Below are 13,380 nucleotides of genomic sequence, written 5' to 3'. Positions count from 1 at the left end.
TGTAATAATAAAATCTCCATAATCATCGGGAAGAAGGAGGCGGGAAGCGGCGTACAATCAAATTAAACTTTAATAATCACAAATAAACACAAAACAGCGCATCAGCCCCTCACGGACGACTGATGCGCACAAATAAAATAAAGCTCAGGCCTGGTCCTCTCTCGTCCTTCACTATAGTCGCTCCAGTTTTATATCCTTCCATCTCCTACGTGGGACTCGAGACCGGTGGTGGGTCGCAGGTGTAGCTCATCTCCAATCACTACACCTGGCCTCACTCCTCGTGAAATTATATTTAGACACTGCCACCCCTGCAGCCCTCTCCACTAATTTAATTTGTTCCCACACTCCTCGTACCACTGCGAGGGGTGGAGGTACTGGTCTCCTTATATCAAAAGAATGGAAATTTGATCTTCATCCATCACCTACAGGTACTGGTTCATTTGAATCACATGCCATTAATGTAACCCACCCAGTTAAAATCCACTTTGTGGTCATTTATCGTCCCACAGGTAAATTGAGAAACTTCTTGGAGGATGTTCTGTTATCAAACTTTCCTGAAGATGGTACTCCTCTGGTACTGCTTGTTGACTTCAACATCCACCTAGATAAACCCCAGGCTGCTGACTTCAAAAGTCTGCTCGCCTTATTTGATCTCAAGCAAGTGTCAAACACCAGGGTTGTGTTTTAGATTAATTGCCATCTGAATCCACATCCCTGAGTTTACAAGATGAAAATTATTTAAAATTAAGTGTTTAAATCCTTTCTGACCACTGCCGAACACCATACAGTAATTGTTGTCCTTTGCTGTAATTTCCATGCATATATATTTCTGAAATGCTGTATATTTCTGATATGACAATGTTAGTGTATTTGGTCTTAGCGGAATAGATTTACAAGTACAGGAACTTGCTACTTCAATGCATCTGGTGCTGTGAGTATTTAAGACCTACTGCTGCTGCACAAATGGCATACAAAATAATCCATAGCAGATCTATACAGTTGGGGCTGGGGAAGGTGGAGGGTGGAGGGCAGTTACTTGAATGATAATGCATCATACTCGTTTCTTCTGCTTTTAGTGCTGACATCCTTCATCCACGCTGGACTCACTCAAGGTACTGTGCTGTACCACAGTAGATGTATTTAAATGTGACTTGTTTTGTAGTTCTCTGTTATTACCCACAACGCAGTGTTTATCTAACGAGGAGGTTTTGAGTTCATAACGGTAATTGATACTGTAGACAATCAATATTTACTCCTGTTTTAATACAGAGAGACCAAACGCTGTATTGAAGGTGACTCCAGATGAGCATGTGTTTAGAGGAGAGATCGTCACTCTCACATGTGACATACAGGGAGCAGGACACAATCAGTGGATCTACAGCTGGTTTAAAGATGGATTACCTTTCTATCTATATCCAACAACAACAGCAGAGATCAGTTTCCCCGTTAATTGTATGTGTTACAGTGCATACAGCTGTAGAGGACAGACCTACATGCAGATATCAGACAGTGCTGCTGTTACTCTGACTGTATCAGGTGAGTGATTCACATCTATTTAATGCTCATTTAAATCCTTATTTGTTGCTCCATAAGGTGCATACTTTGTATTTAGAATTCTCAACTATGGTATAACAGAATGATTCAATATAAAACGTCTTTATGCAAAATGTGTGTAAGATGACTATTCATTTGACATGTCTCCAAAACATTAATAAATGCTTTTAGTCCTGGGGTGTATTCCAGAAGGCAGGGTTAATTTACTGTGAACTAAACCCTGAACTCTCGGTTGCTTAACCTCGAACCTTGTTACTCGAGGTATGTGGTTCCAAAACGCGTCCGAGAGAATATGTTCCTGATTAAGAGTCGAGACATTCTTTACAGAGCAATGAATCAATGAATCACTATAGAAATGACCGCTAAATGGCATGCCAAGCTGTTTCTTTTGTTCATTAGTTGTTTACATGCTTGGTGCATATCGCCACATAATTGATGGCTGTGCAATCACTTTTATTTCCACTTAATCTTACATTTGTGTTATGCTAATTATATATTAAGTGATTTATCATATGTATTTTGATTTAGACATTATAGAAAATGCCGATCCATGTGTGAGAATATAAAATAAGTGTTTAAGTTAAACATTACCTTGTCATTAGTGTTTTATAACTTATACAGATAACTCTTATATATGCCAATACAATAAATAATCATATTAGAATAATGTATTGCCTTATTACTTATTAGCGCTTCCTCATTAACATATCAAATATTTATAATAGGCTATATTACACTGTAATATTATATAACGTTGTGCACTCTGTCATGCTCGTTGAAGTGAACTAACCCTGGAATAGAACCTGCTCCAGAGCAGGTTAAGTTCAGAGAGTGAGTTGCTATGACTACTATCATACCCTGAAAGTTACCTCCATTTTTGGAACCCAAAGTTGAACATATAAACATATATGGGTATGTCACATAACCTGCTTTCTGGAATACCCCCCTGGTGTCCTCATGAGGACATGTATGACATCAACGTCCTGTTTAGTAACAGTCATATTTGATTTAATGTCCTCATATGAGGCCACAGGGTCTTAAGAGGTTAACGGCAACACTGAAATTCGTTTCGTCAGATACATGTGAAAGATGTATTCTTAATATAACCGTCTGAATTTTCTTTCAGAAAATAATTGAATGCTTTTATAAGTAGTTTTATTGAAAGTTCTACTATATTGTGCATGTCATTGGGGATACGAATGCAGACATTTCAGATAGAAATTAATTTAGTCATATTGTTCAGTTTTGCCAAGATGATCTAATTTTGCCCATCAAAGACTTATTCATAGAATAACAGTTAGACATTTGTGTGTTTATATATATATATATATATAATATATCTCTTCCTCTCCAATAAATGTGTTTTTTTTTGTCCCAGTTCTAAAGGGTGTATTGTGTTACTGGTTCATGGGACAAAATTTGCATGTTTTATTTGCAAAACTGCAACATGGCAATAGCTATTGAAATGTAAGGATTGAGCAGAAAGCTCACAATCATAGATTGTGCAGTACACTGCCCCCTAGAGGAACATCTTGCATTTGCAAGACTGAGTTTGACAAATTTTTATTAATTAAAATTTCATACTGTTTTCCATCAACTTCAAAAAGTGTCTTGTTAATTTGGCCTAAAAGAGCATTTCAATGCAGGTTTTACTCATTTATCATTTCTCAAATCCAAAGGTTATGTCTTGTTACTGATTCCTAGAACATTTTGATGGTGGCTTTAGCCACAGAACACAGAAGTTCACACACTATAGACCATTAAACCAAACCAAGTAGCTTGGTGTAAAATTACTCTAAATTTCAAGTCTCATTACAGATTTCTCAGAATTTCAGTTTTCATTGTAGAAGTCATGTTCTTGACTTTACAAAATAGCTTGTGAAAACTTCCAAAGAGTTGCCAGCATTACTTCCCCCTAGAGGAAGGTACTGCTGTTTCGACTGAGTTTGACATTAACCTTTAATTTAAAATCAGTCTTCCATTTCAGCTTAAAAGGAGTTTGTCCTGTCTCTTATTCCTAAAAAAACATTTTAATTCAGGTTTTACGTGTGTGTAATTCAGGACGCGTGCGATTTAAAGTAATCCATTTCAAAATAAACAACGTTACTTGACCTGAATTCCAGTTTTTTTCTTTCTTTCTTTCTTTCTTTCTTTTTTTAAATGGTTGAGTCCCTTATTTGTCCTGAACATCAAACTGTCCACTTTTTCTTCAGAGAAAAACTCCAGGTCTCAAACGGAGTACATTGTAACTTTGTCTTCTGGGAAACATCTAGGTTTCTTCTGACATAATTCAGCTATTCTTGTGGACTATATAAACATGTTTGATGCAAACATCTTACTCAGGGCAGTACTAAAAATGCATTTTGTCCATCTATGTAACAAGACATATCCTTTTGAAGTGTTATAAAACTTATGAATTTATAAATTAGTTTTTCAAACCAACTGCAAACCAACACTCTTTTCCAGCTTTGTCTTAATGGTGCATTTTCATTACCATGTTTTCTATAGCTGCGATTAAAACCAAATATAAAAATCTTTGTTTAAAAACAGTAACAAAGACACACACACACACCATCAGGTTAATACAGAAGGTGGTTTTTATTTATTCATTATTTTCATTAGTGTGTACTTTTTTGGGTGTCTGTCAGGTATGACTCGGGACACAGAGGTAAAGGTAAATTCAGAATGGTGTTTTTTATTAAGAGTTCAAGTGCGCAGTGTATCGTTGGTGCTAGTTGCACAGTTAAGTTCTGTTTCTCCACTGCATGTAGTATAGTTCGTAGAATGGGGGAATCGCACAGGTGCGAGAGTTTTGGATCTCAGTTTAATATAAATATGTCAGACAACTATGTTAGTTGTGACTGGCAATGTATAATTCTGAAGATAATTTTTTTTCAGGTTGTATGAAACCTGCAGGATAAAACTGTTTTTGACAGTGTCATACTTCTCAAAAGGAACTGGAATCAGCCTACTGCATAACTGGATTATGGAAAAATGATTTTTAATTTATTTTAATATATTTTGTAGTAGTAATAATAACAACTAACACATCTTGTTTACAATTTCTTAAAGAGCCAGTAAGATGAAAATTTTAAGCTTCCTATCACTGTTTAAGTCCTGTACATTAGGTTTAAATCCATCCAAGGTTAAAAAACATTGTCATTTTGTCAAGATATCATTTGAAAATTACCTCAATTAGAGATCCCCAAACGGTTCGCACGAAGCTGTTCAAAAGATTCAGTTTCCTTAAACCACACCTTTCGGTAGCATACTGTGTTCTGATCAACTGAAATAGTTTTGATTGGTTGTTCTGCACACAACTTCATGGTAAACTATGCGTTAGCATCTTTTTGGGGTGAATTATGTCTTATTCCTCTCATCGCGAAGCAAACAGTAAAATAAAAAACTTGAACAGTCTCGCTGCTTTTTCTTCTGTGTGTGTGTATTCAAGCCGCGCTTCAGTTTGAATCTGAATAGCGCGTTCAGAGCGGGGGCGTGGTCACATTAGATATAATGAATGGAGACATGAAAAACAGACATCGCATTGTTTTCATATGGATTACTTTATCACAGAATATCTGTTTTCGGCAGCACTTGTTTAGTTTTAAAGTAGACATGCCAAGCTTTCTATAGATATCTCTCTCATGTCTCTTTGTTGAGTATTCATGGAGTTACACTTCATTTTAATGAGTGTTTGTAAATGAAGATCAGCTGCAGACAGCACACATACAAAAGGGATTTGTTGTACTGCTCTGGTATTGTGAAAATGAATTTTAGCCATTGGTTCTTCTGATCTTCATTCTTTGGCAGTGAAAATAAATCAAACTTGCCTTTACAATTAAAAACACACTGTCTCCTCGACATGATGCTCTCACACCAACCAGAGCGTCTGTGTGGGGGGTGGGGCAGGTCAGAGGTCAGTTTCTCTCAAGACGGTAGGCGGAGATTATTATTATTATTATTATTATTAGTGACGTACATAGAGATGGGCAAAAGATTTGAAATCTATAACGACTCGTTTCAGCAAATCAGAGTCGACTCCTTACTTTAGAAGCCAATAACTTTATAAATCGTGTACTTTTTGGTTTAATTACATTGCACATTGTTTACACTGATGGACAGCTACATCATACACTGTAATACAGGTAATTTTTGATTTCCCATCTGTGTGGCTCTTTAAATTTGAGTGTTTGTCTTTATATATTTCAAAGACCTTGGTTCACAGATTGCTCTTGTTTTGTCAGCTCTACAAAACATTCCGATGGGAAACAATTATTAGTTTCATCCTTTACAAATCCTTTGTAGATGGTCCATAGCTGCGTAAACCACTAGCGTGCCATTGTTAGAGCCTTCATGCATTGCAACAAATCAGAAGAACTTTGCTGGTCATATAATTAGAATATCATCAAAAAATGTATTTATTTCCATTTAAAAGTGAAATTTTTAAATATATTCATTCATTACCCACAGACTGATAGTTGTCAGTTATAATAATCAAAATTAAAAGAGAAACATTTGAAGTCTAAGGAAAATCCCAAATTCAGTATCTCAGAAAATTTAAATATTACTTAATATCAATACAAGGAAAGGATTTTTAGAAATCTCGGCCAACATGAAAAGTATGAGCATGTACAGCACTCAATACTTGTTGGAAAAAAAATAAAGTTGGGGCTCCTTTTGTCTGAATGACTGCATCAATGCGGCGTGGCATGGAGTGGATCAGTCTGTGGCACTGCTCAGGTGTTATGAGAGCCCAGGTTGCTCTGATAGTGGCCTTCAGCTCTTCTGCATTGTTGGGTCTGGCATATCTCATCTTCCTCTTCACAATACCCCACAGATTTTCTATTGGGTTAAGGTCAGGCGAGTCTGCTGGCCAATTAAGAACAGGGATACCATGGTCCTTAAACCAGGTACTGGTAGCTTTGGCACTGTGTGCAGGGGCCAAGTCCTGTTGGAAAATGAAATCTGCATCTCCATAAAGTTGGTCAGCAGCAGGAAGCATGAAGTGCTCTAAAACTTCCTGGTATATGACTGCGTTGGCCTTGGACCTCAGAAAACACAGGGGATCAACACCAGCAGATGTCATGGCACCCCAAAACCATCACTGACTGTGTAAACTTTACACTGAACCTCAAGCAACGTGGATTGTGTGCCTCTCCTCTCTTCCTCCAGACTCTGGGACCCTGATTTCCAAAGTAAATGCAAAATTTACTTTCCTCAGAGAACATAACTTTGGACCACTCATCAGCAGTCCAGTCCTTTTTGTCTTTAGATGCTTCTGACGCTGTCTGTTGTTTAAGAGTGTCTTGACATAAGGAATGCGAAGCTGAAACCCATGTCTTGCATACGTCTGTGTGTAGTGGTTCTTGAAGCACTGGCTCCAGCTGCAGTCCACTCTTTGTGAATCTCCCCCACATTGAATGGGTTTTGTTTCACAATCCTCTCCAGGGTGCGGTTATCCCTATTGCTTGTACACTTTTTTCTACCACATCTTTTCCTTATCTTCTCCTCTCTATTAATGTGCTTGGACACAGAGCTCTGTGAACAGCCAGCCTCTTTTGCAATGACCTTTTGTCTTGCCCTTCTTCTGCAAGGTGTCAATGGTTGTCTTTTGGACTACTGTCAGGTCAGCAGTCTTCCCCATGATTGTGTAGTCTACAGAACTAGACTGAGAGAACATTTAAAGGCTTTGCAGCTGTCTTGAGTTAATAAGCTGATTAGAGTGTGGCACCAGGTGTCTTCAATATTGAACCTTTTCACAATATTCTAATTTTCTGAGATACTGGATTTGGGATTTTCCTTAGTTGTCAGTTATAATAATCAAAATTAAAATAAATAAACATTTGAAATACATCAGTTTGTGTGTAATGAATGAATATAATATACAAGTTTCACTTTTTGAATGGAATTAGTGAAATAAATCAACTTTTTGATCATATTCTAAATATATGATCAGCACCTATATGTTTACACACACAAGGAATTTGACTTGGGCACAGGAGCTTCCAGAAGAAACATAATGCAGATATACATTATAGTGCAAACATAGGAATAACACAGTAGGGATGTAATATACAGAAATAAAGTATTAAAAAAAAAATTATGTTTGCATATATGTTATTTACAAAGTGTGCAGTTTAATATAAATATTTCAGATAACTATGTTAGTTGTGACTGGAAATGTATAATTATGAAGAAAATTTTTCCAGGTTGTATAAAACCTGCAGGATAAAACAGTTTTTGTGGTTGGCTGTTCAGGTGGTCAGTGCTCTCACAGTTCGAAAAGAGAGTGGGCTGGGTTTGATGGGTCCAAGGTGATTTTTATGTTATTTTATTTTTTACCCCTCACTCTGGAGATGGAAAGATATTGGTGGCTGGGCAGAGGTACATTACTTTTTTATTTGATCTTGTGCCCAAATATGGTAAACATAAGTTCAAATGTGTTTGCTTGATGTGAGAACCAATGATCATTGTTTTCACACATCAAGCACACACATTTCTACTTTCATCAGGTAAATGTCTGGCTACAAATATTTACTATCAAATCTGAGGAAGCATATTGAGGTAGTAAAGTTTATTAATTATTCTTTCTGTTTTGATAGAGCCATTAGCTCAATATAATAGCTAAATGCACAAGATTGGGTGCAAATAAATCAGTGATGATTTTTTTTGTGGGAATTTCTATATATGTATGTGTATATATATATATATATATATATATATATATATATATATATTATATATATATATATATATATATATATATATATATATATATATATATATGTGCATGTTAAAATTGTTTATAAAATTGTTTATGTGAAATGTGTATAATGTGGTTGGTGCATTTTATATGGCAAGATATGCAGATTGCTCATGTATGTTCATGCTTTTTTTTTCTGTTTTATCAGGCACATATAGGCCACTGCTGTAATTTTGTACAAGTTTGTAATATTGTTTCCACCAGTTCAAGTCGAGTGGGGCTTGTGATTTTGGTTTTTGATTTGAGATTATTCACAAATAGTAAGAGGGCCTGTAGACCATAGGAGGAAACTTCCGTCTCTTGAGGATGGGGCCATCAAAATAATGCAGGCATAAATTGGAACTTTACTGCATTTTACTTGACAAAAAAAAAAAAAAAATTAAACTCACAGCTCATATCAGATGCCTTTTCTCCCTCGACATGCTCCCCGTGAATGCACCATCTCCAATGACAATGCATGTAATCACGCCACCCTGTCCATCACGTCACACACAACACGACACAACCAACCACATTATCCTACCTATTTAACAGTTTAAATCAAAATAAATCTCACATTTGCCCCCCCTTAGCAAAATAAATCTCATATTTTAAAATATACCAAGAACAAATAAATCTCACATTTTGAAATGCCACAGTTACCATCAGAGAGATAACATGCTATAAAACAATATCAAACAATTTGTAATCATTGTACAAAAATAAATGTTAACAACTTGTATTTCGTCTCTCTCTCTCTCTCTCTCTCTCTCTCTCTCTCTCTCTCTCGTCACCATCGCAGATCTTTGGACAGACGAGAAAAGAAATTACATAATGTGAAAATTAAAATGTTCTTACATTGTAAAACAGTAAAACTGCAAAACAATAACAAAAGTACAATTTAAAGATTTTTTTTTTTAAAGAAAACTTCCTAGGCCTTTTAACCCCTTTGCGTGCAAACATCGCTGACGGCCCCAGTTTATTATTGTTTCACTTTCACAGCACATTAAACATCACTGCCTTACTTCATCTGGACAAACTGTGCATCAATGGAAAGTTTAAAGACTCAAGCTTCGATATTTGACCAATATTTTGATAAAACATTGTTGCAGTGACAGATATTTAGTGATTTATGTCAGGAGTGCAAAATAATAAATCCGTATTATGCCACATTTTGAATAGAAATTCACAACTCACTCATATTCAGTCACGTCAAGAGCGGTTTATTTGTGTTCACATAGACTCACTGAACAGCGTCAATAAGGATTTACAGACCAAAGATGCATATCTGCGGAGATATATGGATATATTTACTGATGTTTACTTCATATTTCTTCAGACAGAATCGTCATTTCTATTCATTTTCCACGGATTTACGCGATCAGATGATAAACAGCCTCTCCCAGCGATCTCTGTGTGCGTGCAGTAGTCACAGCTCGTGCGGTGTGTCACTCAGACTCTGATTGGGTCTTTCAAACGTCAATCTTAGAGTTTCATATCTGGACACCGCCCCATCGTGTCACATGCTTCCTGCACACTTCCTGGTAGTTATCTGGCCAAAACAACACTGAAACACCTCTGTACACACAAAATATCCGAATAATAAACCCGCGATTACGATAGTAAAGCTTGGTATGAGAATTTCTTGAGATCTGGGGCGTTTTTATAAAAAAAATCGAAAATGTACATCGGAAATGCTAACTTGTGCAGCGATGAAAAAGGCTACAAATAACATATTTTTACAACAGTAAACGACCAAATTCCACCCCTGATCGCTAAAGGAAGTTATTATAAACACTCGATCGGGGTTTAAAGTGAGTTTTGAGTAAAAGTGTACTAATAATTTCATAAATTGTCAGATGTAGCTTGATGCTAACGTTAGCACCAATGCTACTAATAGCAGGTGCTTTTCTTCTTCATAATGCATTTTTGTCTCAATAATTCACGTAAGGTCGTAAGAAAATGTTTTGTTGTATTTTTATAGTAAGACTTTTGATAAATAAGGGCTAAATGCAAAGAGAGACTGAAGTGAGATCGCTGCTTTGTTGCTTTGTAAAGCCTGAAAAACCACAATCAAGGCTAATAAAGGTGGAATAAAAACAAAAGAATAATGATAAAAGAATAATGCGGATAATGTGTCATACCTGGCGGAGGTGTGAAAGACTCGTTTGGTGAGAACAATACAATCATGAAACGGGCAGTTTTCACAGCCAAACACACATATAAAACACACATCAGTGTTTACATGTGAGATCTTACAGAGATGACAAGGGCCATAAATCAATCTGATTAGCCTTCTCTAAAAACACACATGACATGGCCTTAGAAAATATTTCATAAAATTCACAGTTTTACAGATTCGATTATGACATTTTTTATGAAGTTTTGGAAGACTTGTGGCCTTAGCTACACTGTGTTTTCAAACTCATATCCTACATCAACAATTTTTTAAATACATTTAAAACATATGTTTTTAATATTTTTATTTTTGTTTTTATGTTTGAGCTTATATATCTCTATTATCATAACAGTCTGAGTGATTCTGATTCCTGAACAGTAAACTTTAAAGTGTCAGCTTTGTGAACAAAGGTTGATTATGTATCTAGTCAGAAAGAATCATGAGCAGAAACCTTTTTATTTTGGGTATGTCATTTCTGTCTCCATGCCAAAAAAGGGGGGTTACTAGTAAGGGGTTAATAACATGCCCTGAATGAGTGACCACACATTTTGACATATGTTCCCCACTTACTGAGTAGGTATGGTCACACAACTGAGGGGGCTGCCGCACAGCATGAGGAATGACTGTTATGTATGGTAACCCTCATTCCTTGAAGGAGGGAACGGAGACCGTCACACCAGTGACCGACGAATTGAGATATCGATTTGATAGACCAATCTACTTTGAGTGTAAACTAAATTAACCAATGCACATTGGCAGGCAATTATTGCATCCAGCTGCTGCTGATCACAGCATGAGTATAATAAGGCAGCAGGTGCAATGCATACCAGGTTTTCGGTGGGTCACCAAGGGTCTTTGTTGCAAGGTAGGACTAGACAGTCTGAAATTTTCACTAATAAGAGAAACTTCAGCACCAGTTTCAATTAATGAATACCCGATGATAAGTGCCACTTTTTGTGTCAACCCCTAACCGGTGACTGATGTCACATGATGCTCAACAGCATTACCAATGGGCCAGGTGCCAGTAGCATTTGGCAATTGGCCCTCATTGTCAACTATTGATAGTTTGCCTAGTGCTGATGAACATGTACGCGAAAGAGACTTGAAATGCATGTGGCCTGGACTTGGAGAACGATGACTCCAACGCTTTGAGTAGCTGTCTGAAGACCTGTCACCTCGACCATTGTCCGAACAAGAAGCATGATCCAGAGAGTCCCGAGCTGTAATGTGCTGTCCACGTTCTGGTGACATCCTAGAACTTTGGTCACGATAGTCCTCCTATCTGCGTGCTTTGAGATAGTCCCCTATCGCCACTCGTATCCCTGTTTGATAGTCTATTTTGCTCATAAAAAGAGTCAGTCAGTATATTAATGTCTGTCATACCTGCAACGTTCTGATGTGTGCCCACGTGAATCATCCGGGGTATGACTGTGACGCTGTCGATTCGGTGAAGAACTGTGTCTTCCGGCATTCCTCTGTTTGTTAACCTCAAGCTTAAGTTGATCCACTCTCTCTGTCAAATTTTCCAAGGTCCTTTGAAGTTTCATTAATCTTTCTCCATTCGTTGTATTAGCCTCATGTGGGAAAAGCTTCATCCACCAAATGGCTTATTTCTGTTGTGAAAACTTGGAGTGCCTTGCCATGCAGACATATGAGTTCATTGAAATTTAAAATTTGGACCGATAATCTTTTCCAAAAACAGCATTCATTATTTATTTCACTTGTTAATGGTCTTTATTAATGTCACTAAGCAAACTGTTGTTAAAAGCAGTACCACCAAGACAAGTTGGCAAAAACTTTGCTAAGCTGCCATTATCAAAATCAGCGCTAGCATCCACAGTCCCTTCAAATCGCCTGCACAGTGGTGAAAATCTTCTTTCCCGTCACCCAAAAAATATCCATTAAAGCATTGCACTGCATGTGAATTACTCGCGCCAGGCAAATCATGTGCTGAGTCTGGTTCACTCATTATAGTTCACAGTTCAGAAGTCACAGTATCCCACAATAATAAATTGTCCAATAAATTAGACAAGGATTACACTATAAATTTTGCATTGTCCTGTTTCTTTAAAGTTCCCAGTCAAACTGACGATGTAATCTCCTGTGATCAGACACTGCTGTGAGATCTTGCGCTCGATATCAGTCTCCAATACCCACCAAAGAGAGAGTTCACCCACGCGCCGTCCACGTTGTCCAAGCCCGCTGCTACCAGAAATACAAAAGAGGCTGTAGACCATAGGAGGAAACTTCCATCTCTTGAGAATGGGTCTCTTGAAATAATGCAGGCATACACATAAACTGGAACTTTACTGCCTTTTATTTGACAGAGCTCAAATAAATCTCACAATATTATTGTTTGCTACTTTTTTTCCTGTTGCCAATTGAAGTTGGCTGTTTGTCTTTGTTTTTGTTACTCCATTTTATAGTTTTTCTTATTTCATTGGATTGAAATCCCCAAACTGAGAGGTTCATTTCTCTCTAAAGGCAGGTCACTACTGTGGAGATGGCAAGTCAATACTGTCAATTTCATCTTTGCAGCTGACAATGATTCAGAAAACAAAAGTTTATTAAGAAATAATTAAAACAATTCCTTGCTATTATTATTACTGTCACATTGATTCATTACTTTCGCTGTTGCTTTGTGGTAAGCTCCATTTGTGTGTTTGAGCGTGGAATAGGCTATAAAGGCTCATTATGGTTTACATCTGGACTATCTTGAACATAAAAAGAATATAATTCTATTAAAGGGAAATGATTGTCAAAGGTTTCTACCAAAAATTACATTTTGAGGAAAATTGCTGGCAACAGTGATTTTTAGCATGGTTTGTATATATGTATTTTTTTTTTTTTTTTTTTTTTAACTATTTACCCATAACTCTTCACAAATTTATAACCTGATTTTAGT

The 13,380-nt window shown here is 36.8% G+C and overlaps 1 protein-coding gene across 1 annotated transcript in view; it reads right to left on the bottom strand.

Moving 5' to 3' along the window:
• Positions 1-13,380, bottom strand: part of LOC127961830 (B-cell receptor CD22-like) — a 96,033-nt gene that overhangs the window by 14,541 nt on the left and 68,112 nt on the right. The window lies entirely within an intron of this gene.

Source organism: Carassius gibelio, chromosome B7 (assembly GCF_023724105.1).
Source record: "Carassius gibelio isolate Cgi1373 ecotype wild population from Czech Republic chromosome B7, carGib1.2-hapl.c, whole genome shotgun sequence".
NCBI classification, from domain to species: domain Eukaryota; kingdom Metazoa; phylum Chordata; class Actinopteri; order Cypriniformes; family Cyprinidae; genus Carassius; species Carassius gibelio.
The sequence above is the reverse complement of the archived record's forward strand: the minus strand, read 5'-3'. Positions and strand labels throughout refer to the sequence as shown.